Source organism: Coturnix japonica, chromosome Z (genome assembly GCF_001577835.2).
Source record: "Coturnix japonica isolate 7356 chromosome Z, Coturnix japonica 2.1, whole genome shotgun sequence".
NCBI classification, from domain to species: domain Eukaryota; kingdom Metazoa; phylum Chordata; class Aves; order Galliformes; family Phasianidae; genus Coturnix; species Coturnix japonica.
In genome coordinates, this window is record NC_029547.1 from 31,179,123 (window position 1) to 31,198,843 (window position 19,721).

At 40.1% G+C, this 19,721-nt stretch overlaps 1 protein-coding gene across 5 annotated transcripts in view; it reads right to left on the minus strand.

Annotated features, from left to right (window-relative positions):
- The window catches only part of APBA1 (amyloid beta precursor protein binding family A member 1), an 82,881-nt gene that overhangs the window by 42,505 nt on the left and 20,655 nt on the right, over positions 1-19,721 (minus strand). Inside the window, exon 1 of one of the 5 annotated variants that reach the window (XM_032441522.1) lies at positions 10,336-10,464. The exons of the other annotated variants lie outside the window; for them this stretch is intronic. The gene's annotated coding sequence lies outside the window, so the exon portion shown is untranslated. Of the gene's footprint in view, positions 1-10,335; positions 10,465-19,721 lie in introns of those variants that run through there. 5 annotated transcript variants of the gene reach the window in all.

Here is a 19,721-nt window from a genome sequence, read left to right on the forward strand (position 1 = left end):
CTTTAGTAGAAAAATAAGCACATTGAAAATACTTCAATGATAGATTCCCAATCTTTTTAGAATGTACAGACAAGCAAATACTGCAATTATAGCAGAGAAAAGTAGCAATTAAAAAGTGCAGTAGTAATGCAAAAAAACATTTTATGTGGATAAGCTTACAGGAGGAAAATTACTAGCCTATGAAAAGTATTTAAGTATTCAACTATTCAATATTTTTTTTAATTTTTTTTATTTTTTTTGGTTGTTGCAGACAGCATGGGAATCAATGGCTCCTTTTGCTTATTGACAGGAGAAAATGTACAAAAAGACGACCATTTCTTTCCAGGCAAGTAAGTCCTCACTGTTCGGCTTTATTATGTTTTATAAAGAGAGAATATTATGCACTTTAAATGTTCAATGAGACATGGGTAAGAGGGATTCTACAATATCAGGGATTTAAACTTTTTCTGTGTTATCCTTTTATTCCTTTTCAGTGGAGGACTATCCCTCCTACAATCCCATCTTTCTCTTCTGACACCCAAGCTTAAATGCCATTATTCTCCAGTGGTATTTCACTAGCATTAAAAGACATGCCAGTCTGGTTACTTGCGCAGATTCTGAGCACAAATACCAAGGTCTGGTAATTAAAAGTAAAGCACTGCAAATATAAGCAATGTTTCACAAACTTGACTCCAGAAGTCACAATGTTAGTGAATCACAGTCAACACTGGGGGAAAAAAAAGAACAACAAAAAAAATCTGTTTGCCCTTTCAGCTCTGAAACAATATTTTGCCTATCCTGAAAGCCTCTGAATTTTTCTCTCATCAACTTGATAGGTGAAAAAATATCTGGGAAAAAAAGAGGAAAAAAAAAGGAAGATGAAGAGAATGGGAAAAAAAAAAAAAAAAAGAAAGAAATCTGCAGTTTGCAAGGATGAACAGATTGCCATCCACGCTTGTCAAAGTGAGTTGCTCAGGGTAAGCCTGCATTCATGTATTAGTTTGTCCCTTAAGTACACTTACAAAGGACAACTTTTTTTGGTCTCCACACACCAAAAAGTTCACGTTGCGGAGCAGGCATGAAGATCACATAATAGGTCCATTGCTCCTATGTTGGCTGACACCTTTTCTGGCCAAAATCTGAAACTCTATTAACAGAATAATCCAGCACCTCTCTGGGCAACCTGTTTTGGTTATTCAGTGATCCTGCAGAGAAGAATTCTTCCACGATGTCCTGTCTACATGTCTATTACTGCGAAAACTCTTATAGCTAAAACACTGAACTGACTTTACCTGCAAATTCCACATTTTTGGAAGAAGACATGAGATTCAGGGATATATTTTTATTATTTAACCGATTATTTTCATTTTCTTTGCATGCATACCAACATTTTTCCCCTTTAAAAATGTTTCAAAAATACATGAAGAATCAAAATAAAATTATGTAAAACGTGAAGAAAAAATTATAGAATCATAGAATCATACGGTTGGAAAGGACTTACAGGATCATCCAGTCCAACCACCCTCCTGTCACCACTGCTACCACAAGCTAATAAACCATGTCTCGTAGCTCCTCATCCAGATGCTTCTTGAACACTGCCAGGGACAGTGACTCCACCACCTCCCTGGGCAGCCATCCCAGTGCCTGACCACTCTCTGAGAGAAAAAGCTTTTCCTTATGTCTAATCTAAACCTCCTTTGGTATATTTGTAGCCATTTCCTCAGGTCCTATTTGCTGCCTGGCAGAAGAGGCCAAGCCCCTCCTCAGCACAACCTCCCTTCAGGAAGTTGTAGAGTGCAATGAGGTCTCCCTTGAGCCTTCTCTTCTCCAGACTGAACAATCCCAGCTCCCTCAGCAGCTCCTCATAAGACTTGTGCTCCAGACCCCTCACAGCTTCATTGCCCTTCTCTGGACACATTCCAGGGCCTCAATGTCTTTCTTGCAGTGAGGGCCCAAAACTGAACACAATACTCAATATGCTGCCTCACCAGAGCTGAGTACAGGGGGATGACTGCCTCCCTGCTCATGCTGGCCACACTATTTCTAATGCAGGCCAGGATGCCATTGGCTCTCTTGGCCACCTGGGCATATTGCTGGCTCATGCTCAGCTAATCATCAACCAGCACCCCCAGGTCCCTTTCCTCTTCACAGTCATCCAGCCACTCATCCCCAACCCCAGCGCTGCATGGGGTTATTGTGGCCAAAGTGCAGGACCCGGCACTTGGCTCTGTTGAACCTCATCCCATTCACCTCAGCCCATCGATCTAGCTTATCTAGATCCCCTCTGAAGGACCTCCCTAATTTAGGTAGATCAACACCACCTCCCAGCTTGGTGTCATCTGCAAACTTACTGAGGGTACACTCAATCTCCTCTTCCAGGTCATCAATAAAGATATTAAACAAGATGGGCCCCAGTACCAACACCTGGGGAACACCACTTGTAACGGGTCACCAGCTGGATTTAACTCCATTAACTACTACCTGCTGGGCATGGCCCTCTAGCCAGTTCCTTGCCCAAAGAAGGGTGTACCTATCCAGGCAGCCAGTTACCCCAGGAGAATACTGTGAGAGACTGTATCAAATGTTTTGCTGAAGCCTAGGTAGACTACATCAACAGCCTTTCCCTCATCTACCAGTCTGGTCACCCAGTTGTAGAAGGAAATAGGCGGGTCAAGCGTGACCTATCTTCCTAACTTTTTAAAAATGTACTTGGAAATTCATCATTTAATCCTGAATGTATTGTGGATTTCATCTTCTGGGATCACTGGACATTAGCTAAAATTTAAATATTCAAGGAATCACAACAGCCTAATTCAGTTGAAACAGATTTGTGACTTTAGATCAGAACCGTTAAGTGAAACTCTGTACCATCCAGTATTTCTAGTCCTAAGACTGTAATGTTAATGTAACCACAATCAAAGAACCTATTAGGAAATGCTTCTTTTACCTATCAGTGTGCCTGAGTGTTAACACTTCAATTATCATTACTGACAGTGTACCTTTTGTAGCAGTGCACCACCTCTGTTATGGTTAAGGAGGAAATTTCACCACTTAACTGAATAAATGTCCTCTGAGTAAAGTGTCTCACACTCCCATCTGCAAGATGGGCACTAATCTGCATACACACACACAGACTGTTCTGAGATCAAAACCTTCTTGCATGACCTCATATAATATAGGCCACACATCCTATAATTCTACAGCAACTCTGTCTATGTATGTGTTTACAGGTTCCAAAGCATTCTCTGTCACCACTCACAGACCAATAAAACAAAATGACTAATTTTGTTGGCAAGATGAGGCTGCAGCACAGTCCAATGACTTCACAACTGCACAAATCCCAAATTATGGCTTTCAGAGCAGCCTTGGTGGAATTCTCAAAAAACAAAGTAAAACCACCCCACAGCAATACCAGCCATCTCAAATGCTCCATCACTTCCACATTTGCATACCACTTTAGCCAGAATTATGGAGCACTGACAGTCACACAACATTGAATCAATTTGTCATGTATAACCATTAGAAAAAACACATCCACACAAAACTCCTCTAAAATTATTTTATCTGTCAGCATCTTTCTGGCTTAACAATCACTCAGGGACTGGAAAAAATGTTTCACACACCATAAAGTATTACTGTGAACTTAAACTTTTCTTTCTTACTGTTCCTTCTGCAGCTAGACAGGCTCCAATGGTATCTTTTTCCAAGATTCCACTTCAGGTGAAATTCCTACCACTTTGCACACAAAGCAATCAAACAGGGTATCAAAAAGACCACAGTCTTGCAAAAGAGAAAAATACAGCATTAGATGAATGCTGAAAAGTAAAATACTTTTTTCCCTCAAGATATCCAAAGGACCTTTATGAAAGATCAAAAAAGCAAAGACTTGGCTGTGAAGCAGGTTAGGGCTAATGCTGGTATTTTCCTTTCAGTATTACAGCCAATTTGCCAAAGGTGCATGTCTTCTTTTAATAGCATTTACTTTTTTCAACTATTGTGAGAATTGTTAAGGAACCTACAAAGATAGCTTTTTAGCTGAACAGATCTGACTTATTATCAGCAAGGATTATGGTAGCATGTCATCAAGCAATATGAACAAGCTAACACTGTCCATAGGTAAAGAACCTGTGCTATTTGATACATATGGAGACACTAAAAAAAAGTTACAACTAGCTTAAAAGATGAAAGATCACACTTCTACATTTTTATCTCAGTTAAAAATCCTCTTAGTATCCTTGCACACTGGCTTCTTCAGCCACTGAAACTGTATTTTTTATAGTGAGCTGCATTACATAGGGACTATTAAGTATATACATCTTTTTCGGGAAAAATAGAGAAGACATGAAATTGTATTCAGATTAGGAACAGACAATAGATCTTCATGCAACTTCTGCCAACACCTACAAATTACTATTGCAAATAAAGAACATTCTTACAAAGCTTGTTTAATGAATCAGTTGGTTGTGGGGAAAAAAAAAAAATCAGTGTCAAAACGTGTAGCCTACTTCCTTTTCAGAATTATCTCCACTTAATGATCTGTTCCCTAATAAACTAAATTTTTTAGTATTTGACTTACTAACATTCAGCTATTTTGAAGCATGGAATTTTGCTCAAATATGTAAATTACAACCTCTTCACATATTGCAAGTGATTATCACCCTCAAAAGAGACGAGCAGTGGATCACAATTCTATGGTAACTGAAGTGAACACATGTAAACCTTAGATTAGGCTGGAAGCCAAACAGATAATCCAAATTACAAGGGCTGCTCCAACAGTAATACTTCCTATTTTATTATTAAATTATATATTATTAATTGCATGCACCAGTACAGGCTGGGGGATGACCTGCTTGAGAGGAGCTCTGCTGAGAGGGACCTCAGGTTGTCCATGAGCCAGCAGTGTGCCCTTGTAGCCAAAAAGGCCAATGGCATACTGGGGTGCATTAAAAAGAGCGTGTCCAGTAGGTCGAAGGAGGTGATCCTCCCCCTCTACTCTGCCCCGGTGAGGCCTCATCTTTAATACTGTGTCCAGTTCTGGGCTCCCCAGTACAAAAAAGACAGGGATCTCTTGGAAAGAGTCCAGCGGAGGGCCACTAAGATGGTGAAGGGCCTGGAGCATCTCCCCTATGAGGAGAGACTTAGGGAACTGGGTCTGTTTAGCCTTGAGAAAAGAAGGCTGAGAGGGGACTTGATCCAGGTTTATAAATACCTGAGGTGTGGGGGCCATAGTGACAAGGCTGGTCTCTTTTCAGTAGTGCATGGGGACAGGACTAGGGGTAATGGGATGAAAGTACAGCATAGGAAGTTCCGCACGAATGTGCGCAAGAACTTCTTTATGGTGAGGGTGACGGAGCACTGGAACAGGCTGCCCAGGGAGGTGGTGGAGTCTCCTTCTCTGGAGATATTCAAGACCCGCCTGGACGCCTACCTGTGTGACATGGTGTAGGGAGCCTGCTTTGGCAGGGGGGTTGGACTCAATGATCTCTAGAGGTCCCTTCCAACCCCTACAATTCTGTGATTCTGTGATTATCTTGGTCCACAATATCAAACACAGATGCTGATGGTATAGTAACAGAGGTTGAACCTCCCCACAAACATTGCTGTGTGTTGTTGCTGGGAGACAGGTCGCAGCAGAAGGGCACTCTGACAAAAAGCTGTTTGACATGGAATTGCAGGTGAACCAAAGGGGTGGAATTGAATTCCCCCATACAGAAAAAATGGCACCCTTTTACATTCACTGATGCTTGCTGAACATTTACAAAGACCAAACAGTGGATGTGAGCAAAGTGAAGCAGTGGGTGGTGTGTTTCAGCAGTGATGCTGTCATCACAGCTGTGAAACAGAGGGTCTCCTCCTCTGGTACAGATTTTTATGAGCATGGCACGCAGGCTCTTGTTCATTTTATTCATAGCTAATACAGTGACAACGTTGAAAAACAGAATTTGCTCTATCAAATAGTATTCTTTGTATCAAATTGTGCTCTTTGTATGTGTTGTAGTTTCCATGGAAATAATTAGCAGGCATTTACTTTCAGAGTAACCCATGTAAAGTAAGCACTTGAATTTTGTATGGTACAGTCAACACATCATGAGAAGTTTATTTCAATCAAATGAGTGACAAATCACACAAAGGAAGAGCTGCAGGACATCACAGATCAGAGGGCAGGAGTGGGTCAAAATGATGTCATGTCCTGACTCCCTGAAAGTAGTTCTAACTTAGAAGGGAACAAACCTTTCAGATTTTCCTGCAAACATTCCAGCTTGGTGTTTCCTGGAGCAAAGATGAAATAGAGGGACAAACTCCACCATTACAAGAACTCTAAATCCACAAGGGAAGGAATCTCACGATGCATTGCCATTCTGCTCTTTGGGCATGTCTTTGTAAGCCCAAATAATATAACCGTAAACTACTAAGAGCCGCAAACCTATGAAACACACTACCTCCAAGCTCCAATGCAGAGGCAAGCACACAAAACATTCCTCTTAAGAGCAGGCTACAGAAAAGCCAGAGGGCAAAAAAAGCCTTTACTTGTATAGCTGAAATTAGTCCTGAAAGTCTAGGAAAACATTATTGCATCCCTGGACACGATACTAGAGTATAAAACAAATATTAAGCATTAAGTTATAGAGTCTGGAAGCTAGTAGCAAAATTCTTAATCACACTTATACTGATGTGTGAAGTTATGGAGAAGAAGGCAAATTTGCACACAGTAGACTGATTATTCTCTCAAGGGGATAGCATTCAACTGTAAATGGAAACACTGAAAAAAAAAAAAAAAAAAAAAAAAAAATGGGAAGACAAACTATGTCCTCAATTCTTTTATCAAGTACAGAAATAATGACACAGCAGCAAGATTCCCAACTCTGCATAAACCTCCAAGCACACTGGAACAAACACCAGCATTGCACTGCATGCACAAAGCACGGTGAATCTCACACAAACATTTGCTCCAACAAAGCTGTGATAAAAATGCAAAATAAATAAGTCTAACCAAACAGCAAAAATCCAACAGCAAAAATGAACAAAGGAAAACTCTAGTGACAGGAAAACAGCTGCTTTATGAACTGGAAAACAATGAGGCAGAAAACATATTTTGTTCCTTAAGGTTTAGAAAAAATACAATTAATACTTTTTACTATGTTATTGTACTTGGTTAGGGAATAACAATACAGATCACAATTCAGGTAAGCAAATGTGTTGAGAAGCTGAAATATGGATTTAATTTGCAGACTGTAAGAGCAACAACATGCTGACAAACATTTTAAAGGGCTCATCCAGGAAATCTGGATATTACATAAAACAGGAAAGAATGGGGGAAAAAAATCAATAAATGTATCAGACCATTCCAAGGTACAGCAGATTATCCAGTTAACAAGCTGAAATCAATAATACATGCATACTGTGAAGAACAAAATGTCAGAAACAAACTGAAGGAAGACGAGCATGAGGGAACTGCTGGAGAAGACAGAGGGAACACCACAATTTAAGTGACTGTAAAACACCACAGTGACATGACAGCCCTATTGGCTGCAAGCCCTCCAAAGTGTAGCTAAATCCCTTCCACATATATTCACCACATGGCCTAAAGAGGTCAGCCTCACCAATGTCAATCTCCATAACATCACAGCGCAGGTCTTCCATTCTAGAAAATGCAGCTGTGACTTTCATCTTTTCCTGCTCCTTTCGCCCACAATATTCTGAATACTTCAGAAGACTAAAGAAAAGTAGAAACATATTATTTCACTTCCGTCTCTCACTCCAAAACTAATTCTATAAGTCTCTGTTGAAAAGTTCTTCCTATACCAGCCTGGACACAAAAACCTCTTGCTCAGACCAACACCTGCAGCATCAGCTGGATTGAAGGACACAACCAATCAGAAACATAAGCAAAATGATGAAGATACTGAAGGAACATGTGCAAACTCCATGTGAATTACCTTTCCCAAATTTCCTACTCGCTCATTTTATTTGTTGTAATTTTAGATGCACTGAGATTTCTATTACAAGCACTCTTTTTCTCTCAAGGCCTGCCCTTCTACCACAGGAAAGCTCCACGTGCAGCCATGGAGGAGCCCACAGTGCAGCAGTGGCTGAGGCCTGAAGTCAGTATACTCAATTTTCAGTATTACCTAGTTTGTATTAAGAAGTCAAGTTTTCCTTCAAATCCATTCCCAAAAAGTTCTGGATTTGACTTTTTTTTTTTTTTTTTTTTTTAAAAAACAAGAGGTCATTGTTCTGTGACTACACAAGAGACATTTTAATAAGCAGCAAAACCAAACCAACCAACCAAATCCAAACCAAACCCCACTTTAAAAAAAACTTAACTTGGTAAAATAGAGTTTCCAGGATACCTTGTAATTATGCACTAGTAACTCTTGCACCAAACAGATTGACAGATTGCTGCATAAGATTGCATATGATCCTGTCTGCAAAGATCTCTTTGCTGAAACATGTCTCATGTCTCTGCAATTTAAATAAGTAGAGAAACTGCAGGAAATCTAACTAACCTGGAGAACACAGGCTGAGAACATAAGATAATCTTGTCTTCAGTCATGCTCTGAAGTACAGCTGAAGACCACAAGCATTTTGGGAAGTAACCACATGAATGTTACTGCTTGACTTTCTAAAGCATTTTAGGAAGCTTCAACACCACACGGTTTCAAGAGAGGCCCCTCCATCCCTATGCTGCCTGGTCATACTGCAGTAAATACATTTCCAGATAGGTCTGTAATGTATCAGAAATGTTTAGTTTCCAGAAGATTGCTGAAGCAGTCAGGGACACAGGTGGCTTCCTATTCAATCCCTAGTCAGGTGTAAAGACCCAAGCAGGAGCAGATGCATAATTGGAAATAAACGCATGGCTGCACAGACAGAACAGTTTTATATTTTTCAACTGAGAGATCCTGTTTGGCAAATGAAGGATAGCAAAAAAAATGCAGAGATGAGGAAGATGTTCAGAACAATTGCTTAGCAACAGCAAAAAGCAATTAAAGTAGCTTTTGAGGGAATTCATGGGAAAAGACTTTGACATTAAGATGGTTGTAACTGTAGAAGAGACACTAGCGAAGCTGTGGATGCCCCCTCCATGGAAGCATTCAAGGCCAGGTTGGATGGGGCTCTGAGCAACCTGGTACAGAGGGAGGCGTCCCTGCCTGTAGCAGGGGTTGGAACTAAATGATCTTAAAGGTCCCTTCCAGCCCAAACCATTCTATGATTCTACACAACTGCAACAGGATTACAGAAGAAACAGAACAGTGTTAAAAGACAGTTCCTTGAACACTAGAGATGTTCTCATAAAATGCCCTAACAGGAAAACTAGCAGAGAGTTCTGCTGTGCATCTCATTACCCATCATGAAAACTCTGTGGGACAACTGTAACAGTAGCATGGAAGAAAACAGCCTGTTCAATGAAGGACAACTATGGCAAGGAGTTCTACATTGTGTTTTGAGAGTAGTGCATTTATTCCGAAATTCAAGAAAATGTAGAAGACTGAGCTTAAGATGGAAGATAGAGGAAACAATAAAGAAGACACTACAGATGAATCAGATTCTCGGATTCAGAAACAAATACAGACAAGGTTTGTTTTTCTTAACAAAATACCTCAGCTACTCATAAGACAGATGGTACAATATAGGATGTCATTAACTCAGGCACTGGGTGAGAAAGCTATGCAAGACACAGTTACTGCGGTTGGCCTTGATCTACATATGTCCCTTATAACTGGAGTATTTTAATTCTTGAAGAATACAAAGAACTTTGTTGCTTCGGAAATTACTAGATACAGAGGGATAGCATTGAAAAATGAGATGTGATAGACAGCTGCATCACAATCACAAAACAATGAAGTACAAGCTTGTAGGAAGAACAGGATTCTAAGAAGGACAAGATGAGAATAATAATTCAGGGAGAGGTGCCAGGTAAGTACAAGTAACTACAAGACACCTGGAATACAAGGCCTTGATGAGAAAGACTAAAGGAAATTACTTTTCTCACCACCTGGGGGAAAAAGAAAAAGAAAAAAAGAAAAAAAGAAAAGAAAGCTTAAGAAAGCTTAAGAAAACAACTAAAAACACTGAGATCAGGTCTTAGAGAAAACAAAATGAAAGTCAGCAAAACAAAAAAGTAAATATACACTAGCAACTTCAAAAGACAGTGGAGCCCTAGATCTGATAAATTCTGGAGGCTACGGAATCTCTCTTCTCCTTATCTGAAGGAGTAAAGAGAGGCTAGAAAAAGTATGTATCAAAATGGTGTGAGATGTTATAATTAATTCCTGCAGGAATTAATTAGGTTCATAGCTAACTCTATAATTCCACATCAGTGATACAAATTCTACAGCAGGAAGCTTTTCTTACTTGTTAAAACATCTCCACGCTTCTTTAAGGCAGGAAAATCAAGAGATTCTACATCTTTCACCAAGGTCCTCATTTATTCCAAGTTAATGACTTGCAGAGGTCCCCTTCCACTCCTATGCTTCTGTGTTTCTGCGTGATTCAAAAGAACAGAAAGACCTAAGTAAGCAATGGATTGTACGTAAAGGAAGCTGTGAGATGTGACATTGGAACACAAGGTTTCATAATAGCTAGGGCCATAGTAGTAATGATGGCAGCCTGCAGTAAAGGTGTGAAAACACATTACACTGCTGCTCTGGCATGTAGAGCACCAGCACATACAGTAAGAACCTGGTCACGATGAGCTGAAAATAGAGAGAGCTGAGGCTGAAGCAGAATCATTATGTCCAGTAACTGAACAAAATTAACCAAGTCCAAACACTCCACAATGGCAATAATAGGAGAATTTGGGGCTCTCGGGATACTCACACTTATACCCAGTTGATAATATTATATAAAGTCTGTGCTGCCAATATGGCAACATCAGAGATATGAAATCTGGGTATGACTGTAAGAAAACTGGAATCTGAGCATGTAACCTGTTATAGGAGGGTATTTATTAATCCATAAACATCTTAGTAGCTCACATCACCTAAGTCTCCAATCTACATTCTACATGGTCGAGTGTCAAGCCTTGCCAGTATCAGAATTATTTCCAATATTCTTACAGGATCTGTACATTAGTTTACATGATAAAAATCTCACTTGCACATCAAGCAGAACAGAGACAGTAACAGAGGAGGAATGAAGCCAAAATACCCTGTCCCAGTTACTCCCAGACCATCAGAGGAGTGCATCTCCATAATCCCAGAGGAATAAAGGGACCCAAACTATACTATCCTTGTGGAACAAACACTAGCATTCTCTCCAAGCCTCAACTCCGCTGTGCAGGCATGGAAAACAACCAAGATGAGTCACCAGCAGCAGCATCTGCCTCAGTTCCGCTGAGCTGTAGAGTCTGGCATGATATCTTTTGCTCTAACAGTGTAGTGTTAAACTAGAAACAAAATACTCCCTGCTCTATAAAACCAATATGCAAGCAATGCACTGTAACCCAACCAACCTAAATCAAAATCACTTTGATCAGCATACATACAGGTTAAAACACTATTAAATAAGAATAGTATTTACAAGTATTTCTGCCAGTCACCACTAGAAGTGTTTCTGAAGAACACTGCAGGAGTCAAATCTTCTCCATTAACACTAACAAAGCACTAGATAGCTACAATGCTTAAACAATTTCTATGGTAAACTGTTCTACTCCTGCAAGTTTTTAACATTTTGATTATTTTTTTATTGAGACAAAAAGAGATTCTCCAATAGTGTACCACCAGAAACTCTTGATTTCTACCTAATCCTTTCTTATCAAATCTCTCCTTTAGTTTCTCTGCCTTCAACACATAAACAGCATGGTACAAAAACATTCTTTGACTGCACCGAAAACTATCAATGAATATTTGCAGTGAATCCAGAAAATGAAAATTTCTATCAGCTAATCCCAAAATGTTAGATACGGCACTGGTAATGTGAAACACAGTGGGAAGGAGGAAGAAAAAAAACCTGAAAATACAACATCTATAAGCAGATGGAACAGACACAACCTACCTCCTTCACCTATTTTATTTTCGTAAAACAAGGCCAGTCTCCTTAAGCATGCAGTTTAAAAATACAAAAACAGAGTCACTCTGGAACACATGCCTTTTGAAGATAAACATCTAGGAGAATTTATGATAAATGCGTAGTTAGTACATAAGCACATGAAACAACACTGATTAAATCAAACATATCTGAAGTGTATTAATTATATATGATGTAAATTTTTCACTGCAAGTTAAAACAGGCTTACTGTAGCAGACAGATTTAAATATCTATAAATAAGGACTGTAAATTTAACTGTAAAATATACTGCCAAATTCTCTGCACACCTTTATGGATTTGCAGGAGTTGAAGAATAATTACTTTATCTCCTTTAAATCAAACTGAACAGCACTTCAATTCAGGTGTACTTATAACACAACAAAGAGACATTACAGTGTGCCGAGTTACTCCTCGAGATAGAAGATTTAAAGTCTCCCAAGCACTAGGCAGATTAGCAGCAAGCTGAAGTGGTATGTCTTTTCCTTTGAAACTGGTGTTACATTTTTTTTTCAGGAAAACTACATACTTTCTCAGTTTACAGGGTTCAGAATAACTTGGGCAATCCTGTTTGCTGTAGACTCACTGAAGCAAGTGGGCATCATGAAGAGGTCAGAAGATCCCTTGTAAATGTCTTTACATATTATGGGAAATGCTTCTAAAGGCAGAGAGCAATTCAACATTTTCACTGCACTTCCGCAGGGCAGACCCAGATTCACTTCACAGGCCAAGTCACAGACTGATCCTCTTAATCCACGTATGTTGTCTATCTAATCTCGAAACTAGTTCACAGGAAAAACTGTCAGTGCCTGCAGCATGAGCTGTAAATGTGGCCTCGACCTTTCTTACTTCCTCCAAAATATTTTAAATTCCTATTTTTTTCCTTAAAATAACCACTTCAGACAATGGCAGAAAAATACAAAATTCTTCTTTGGAAGGATTCAATAACAGTCCTTTATTAACCAAACTCAACTCAGCAGTGCAGTGACAAGGACAGAAAGGAGGCTGAAACTCTTACTGAACCTAAGTTCTGCATTAACAATGATACCTTTCAACCTATCCAGAAATGTAGAGAAATGAAAAACCTGCAATCTCACAGACACACACGCTGGTATAAAAATAATGGTCCAAATAAAACTTGCTGAATTTTAGCAGGGATTTATGTCACCTGCTTAAAGCAATTTATTTTCTAATCCCTAGTACAGTAGGGGAAGCATGCTTAGAAGAGTCTGTCCCTGGAAAAAAAGATCAGATCTTTCTTTCCAAGTAGTAATCACAGATATCAATCCTACTGTTGCAGCTAACTAGGTAATCCAAAGGGACTGGGCTTCAGTGAGATCATAACTGGCAGCATACAAACTTGAACTAAATTTTCTTCCTCAAAGGCAGACTGCTATTTCACAAAGCAAGCCTTGTGAACTGTATTCATTGATAACTAACTTCAGAAACATTTCAATGTAAACACTGCTTTGCCACTTTGCTGTACAGATTTATAAACTTGTTGGAAAAAGAAAAAAAAAAACAACTTAAAGATCAAAGTTTAAACTTCACATAATGTCACTGAGTGCAAAGAGAAGATGTCAAACACCACTGATTTCACCATTTAGACTGCTTGTTTTTTTCTGTATTACAAAACATTTCTAAGACATGCTTGAAAACGAGTTATCAGTTTTAACTAACATAAACACATCTTCAGAGGCTGAGGGGGCACTCCCTTCTTTGGACAGCTCCTTCTTGAATATAATTCAAAGGGAAACAGTCACGTGTATTCAATGATGGCCTCATTCTGCCCGTGAAGCCCAGAACTGCGTGTCTTCAGTATTCCCAGGTATCAAGATTTTAGGATTATCAGAATCTACGCAGCACACCAAACAAGTTCACAAGCAAAAGCACAAGTCTTCATTCAGACCTCAGAAGGAATCTCAGTCAGAAACAATTAACAGGTCAGAAATTGGAACAGGTACTGAAGTATTTTACAGGGATAATTAGGACAAGCTTTCAAGTCCACTAAAAGAATCTAGAAGAGCTAAACTTGATTTTAACAAAACAAGAAACCGAGAACTTGAGTTAAAAGAAACATATATATATTTTAAAACTGAAGGCTGGTGACAAGGATGAAGAGGCTCAAGTCCAGTCAGGAAATAAGTTGGTTATGCAACAGCTCTAAAACTTGGGGCACTGATGGAAGGAACAAAAAAAGTTTCAAGCTTAGTTGTTCTGAAAACTCCAAGATTTTATGTAAGAGACTACCCAAGACATCAGGAACTTTTTGTGAAAGGACAAAAAGAAACTGTAGCAGGATATTACCCACCAAGTTTTGCCATCATTTTGCTTTTAAAGGATGTTCCCTGCAGCCCAGGAAATGCCCATGAAGAAACAGGCTGTTTCCCTGCAGCCCATGTGTTGGAAGTAACCGCGGGAGACAAGTCTCATGCTATCATGGTCAACAAGCCTCAGTTTATTAGGTGTTACAGCATCTTATTTATACAATCAGTAATAAGTTCATGCATATTGCAAAAGTTAAGCTACAAGGCAATTGGTAGAAAAGATTAGACGATTAACGTTCATTCTGGATCCTTATGTGGTATAAGTACTAACTATAGATACTTAATATTACTTTGCAGCTTTGTACATACACCTTGACTGACACATCTTGCTATTTCCCTGATAGGCCGGTACCTTTGCTTCTAGATAACATATTTCATCTTTAAAGCTACATAACCTGTCCTTTTGCACATTACTGATTTCTTCTTCAGCTTGCCTAGCCCACAATATAAAATAAGATGATCGGCCATAGAGAATAGACCGTCTTTCTTGTTCTCTTAGATCACATATTCATTCTTTTACAAGTTTAAAACTAGTGGACATTCCTCTTCAATGTCACCTTTCTTCAATGAAAGCCATTCTGCATAAACCACTCTCCAGCATTGTCCCCCAGTTTACGTTGTTAAAATATGAAAAGGCATCAGAATTCAACGACCGAATTATCAATATTAACAAGCAATGCTTATGTTTAGACCGCGTTCACGACCAATAATTCCTTGTTCAATTAGTTTCTCACATGTAGTTTATACACTGCTACCATAGCTGCTGCTCACATGTGAACTTAGCTCATTCTACGATCCAATGACTGCTAGCTATACATAAAATTCATTCTTGATATACACAAATTTCAAAGAATTCTGCCAATATAGAGTCAACAAACACATACTTTAAAATTAAAACTAACTATTGTATAAAACTACAATCAGACCCGATATAGGACAATACTCTAAAAAGTGGAAAAAAAGAGACCAGATCAAATAACACATAACAAACATTAACTGTTAAACCACTAAAAAAAGAACCAAACATGTTTGTTACTGCAACTAATAGTTTCTGCAACCTGGAAAATAAAATCCGTTGAGAAGGTATCCATTGTGTTAATCTGTAACTGATCAGGAAAATCTCAATTTTTCAATATACTCGTGATTATATATGATTTTAATGAACCACATAAAATTTGTGCAATAAATGCATCTTTTAAGACTGTTTCATAACCAATGCTCTACCAACTGAGTTTAATACCGGGCCAATTAATGTTTAATGATTAGTGCAATTTTATTGGAAGTAGCATGTCAAAATAGAAACCAATTTTAGAGGACAAATGTACTAGAAGTATCCACTAGGCAATATATAACTTATTGACCCTGAGAACACAGCAAGCTGTGTTGTGAGCTGGATGAGAAACAGGATAGCTGCAGCAGGGCGTCCCTAGCATTCCAAGGTGCAGATTTCCATCTCTCATCAATCACAGTTCTCGTCCTGCATTCGGTGTACTTTGAAGGATTTCTTCAGTTGTACCACCATAAAACAACCGCAATGGCCCAGTGCAGTATATAAGAGCCAAGTGGAACACAACCTGCTTGGAAGAAAACAGAATAAACTAATCTCAAAATTTCAGTTCTAATCTTAGCGTGCACTTTTTGTCATAAAAATGATGCAATGGTTAATATTTTCAAATCCCAATTAATGGATAGTAAAATATGGTATCCGTTATATGAACAAGGGTCGATCTTCATTTGGTCTGGAGGTTTCACATTCAGTTTTTGTCTTTGACACAAAATTAAGAGAAAAGCTAATTAATAGGCTTAAAATATATCATAACCCAAACAGTACTAAAAACAGGAATAAAGTACTGAATTCCTGTAAGAAGTTCTACGCAGTGAATTAACATCAAATCCGTTTAATCACACATTCTGATCTATACTACTAAAATAGAAGGAAAGCACACAACATTCCTAGCCTAATGCCTAAATACCAAAATCTTGGAACTGCATTGGTAAAACAAGAAAAGCACACACTATGTCAAACTATTAGTAATCATAGTATCTATAGGCACAGACAAGTTTACAAAGCAAATACCACTAAGTAATATAAACACACAAATTACAATTACTAATAAAGGCTGGATGCGTATTTTCTGCCGTCAGATGGAGACCACAAGATATCATGCTGAACCCACACAGGGAACTAAGATCCCTGTGGAAATAAAAGAGCATATTCGACGACCCAAGTTGTTACAGTGTAAGAGCGACAAGTACCCAAAAAGTCATGATGAGCCATATTCCAACACAATATACAATTAGAGCTGTCCTTTTAGCAACCGGGAAGCGCTCAAAAATGCCGAATCCACATACAGCTAGTATCCTATTGAAACACGATTTCACAAAAATTCAGCACAAACAAACAAGCAAAAAACCTTACATTAATATATTCTTGCAGTAGTGATCTCCATATTCCCCCTTTGTTGTGTTTAATATAAGAATGGATTCAGTGTTTGTGAATAAATGTGATCCGAGTTAGATAGCTTGTCAGTGGAGAATGAGCAATGGCTGTAGTTATGTTTTAACACCACCCTTCTTGAGGAAGTTGGTGAGTGACTTAGAGGCTATACGCAGGCCCATTATTGTTTTTAGTATGTAGGAAATTGCCCAGTAGAGCCAGGGCATAAAAGCAGATTAACAGTGATATACGGGTGCTTCGATGATGAAGTCAACACGTGCCATATGTCTGTGGCAAATATGTAAGCAAGAATGAAATATCTATTGTTACATATGTGCATATTTATACATGGCCAAATTCAGAAGGAGATGTGAGATGAAAATATTGGTCTGACACAGTTTGAAGAGAGAGCTGTTGCCACATGGATTTGTCCGAGGTCTGAAGGCAAGACGTATCAGTCAAATATATGTAGCTTGCATATTCTGTCACAAACATGGTGATTTGATGTAGGAGAGAGGATCATTTCTTAAACACAGTTTTTCCCAATCGTGAGGAGCGTCATAGCGATAGTTGTCACTGTTTTGATAACCAAAACGGATTGTATGTAAAGAGCTGAACTTGAACTCTGTATGTTCTCAACTGACTTCACTTAGCTTCCTTCCACTGCCTCATAGGCAGGGATTCCAAATGGGGGAACCTGATTAAATAGGAAAAGGTCTGCATACGTGTCAGGCATCACCCCTTAATATTGTTATCTTCTCTGCATTGCATCTAAGACATCACAGTCACGCTGTAAACGGGAAATTTGTCATTTCCTGCTTCCTTCAAAGTATCATTCAGGAAGGCAAATGCCGTCCGATTCTCTTTCTGGATCTACTGGACCTGGCGTCAATAACGAATACCCTGGTTTTCAGTCCAATCGTGGTCTTTAACCACGTTAACAACACGGCTGCAGAGGACACAGGCCGCGCAGAGACGAGATAGGAGGGGCGGCATGGCGAGGCGCAAGAGAACGACGTGCGGAGAAGCATAGGGGCCGGGGGGTCTGTAGAGACGACAACACTCGACGACGAGCGAACGGTCGGGGGGGCAGCGGCCGACTTGGGCTGGGAAACGGCAAGCTGTATCGGAGCAAGCCGGCCGCCCGGTGTTCTTTTCGTGCGACTGCTTCTCCATCATTTCCCGACTTCCTATAGCATTAACAGCAGCGTGTGGGTGGTTGGAATTACACTTGCTGCGCCAGAATCACCAGTGGCTTTGGCACGTCGTGACGCTGACATGTGGCCAAGTTTTTCACAACGAAAACAATTCCATGGGGAGCATGATCTGCGAAGCGTGGGCTTGATAGCGACTGCAAGCTTGGAGGGGATGCAAGCGGCTTGACTGACACTTGATTCTGGAGAAGCCTCAGCCCTGGTGCCTTTAATCATGCCCTAAGCTCTTTAATAGCCTCAACTAGTGAATAGCCTGAAGCCCCATGATGGGCACGCTCAATTGACCTGTCTAACGCCTCTCTATTGTACCAGTTACTCCTCAAAGTACTATAGAATGCCACGAAGCTGTAGCATTACAACGTTCTGAAGTGCCACAATGTTTTAGCATTATTTCCCTCATGTACTCTGTTACTCCAGGCCTTCTCTATGGGCTCCAAGCTACCTTATCTAGGAAACACTCTCAAAATCCTTCATTTCTTCCTTGCTGGATTCCCATATAAGATAACAGCCCACCCTTGGTTGACCTCTGATCTTATCCACAGCCCTGCCGGCAGATACATATGACTCTCTACATTTAACTGGTCCTAATAAAGCCTGGGCCTCCGCTCCGGATAGAAAGGACCCATTCCACTAAAAGGTTTCTTCAACGGTTGAACATTATACAAGGGATCTCCGGGCTGCCTAACAATATCGCACCCTCTGTTGAGCACATCTTCAATCTCCAGATAAGCATTAAATTGCAGTGTTTTCGTGCTTGCGAAAAAAATCAACCTAAGCTATAGCCCCACAATCAGATGGCAGAACAAAACCTGAAGATACTCAGATATAATCCAGTCATTTCTGTCTCACTGGCTCACTTTTTTACTCCAATACTGGACTGACCGCATAGACCGCAATTGTTGAACAACAACTTCCCGAATCTAAAGCACTGATAGCAGCTGTGTCCCGGCCTGCAGATTAGGCGAAATACCCCACCGACAGCACCAATCTGTTGGCACCCTAGATTCCAACGCCTCACCGTCTCCCGCCTCTAAACAGCCCGCGCCAGCGCAGGCCCAAGCCCCCCCTGCTTCCCGCGCGAACGGCCTCCGCCCAGGTCACTACTGTGCCCCAGGGAACGGCTCATTGCAAAGGGGGGTCGAGGGGCCGGCTGGATGTAGCGACAATGGTCTGATTGCAGGCGCTCGTCTGATACAGACGTGCAGCGGAGACGGAGACGGGGCACTCGGCGCCACAGCACGCTTGGCAACGCCAGGCTCGGGCGGGCGCAGGCAACTTTCGATGGGACACATGCAGGGGGCCCCGGAGCAATTCTGACCATTCATTTATAATTCTTATTCCATCCCCTGCACAGCACTAGACTTTCTCTCCGACGTCCTTTCCTGGCCTGATACTTGCAAACACAAATCAATAATAAACACAACACAGCCACCACTTTCCTGCATTTTTTAGCCATTTCTTCCCATCATCATTCCCTGAAAAATATGTGATCCCCAAATTTACACCATTCAGCATAGAATCTGCACTCAAATGCAGATTTCTGAAAATAACCCTTTAAACATACCCATACACTAATAAACGTTAGGGAGTTCCTTTTTCAAAGTCGTATTCCCCTTAAACTGTACTCCACCTAAGAAAAGCAGGAAAAAATAAATTATATGCTGCTTTGACCTGTCATTTTTACTCACGGTCAAAAAAAAGGTACCTGTTGCAGCCCTCCAGGCTTCTGGCAAGACG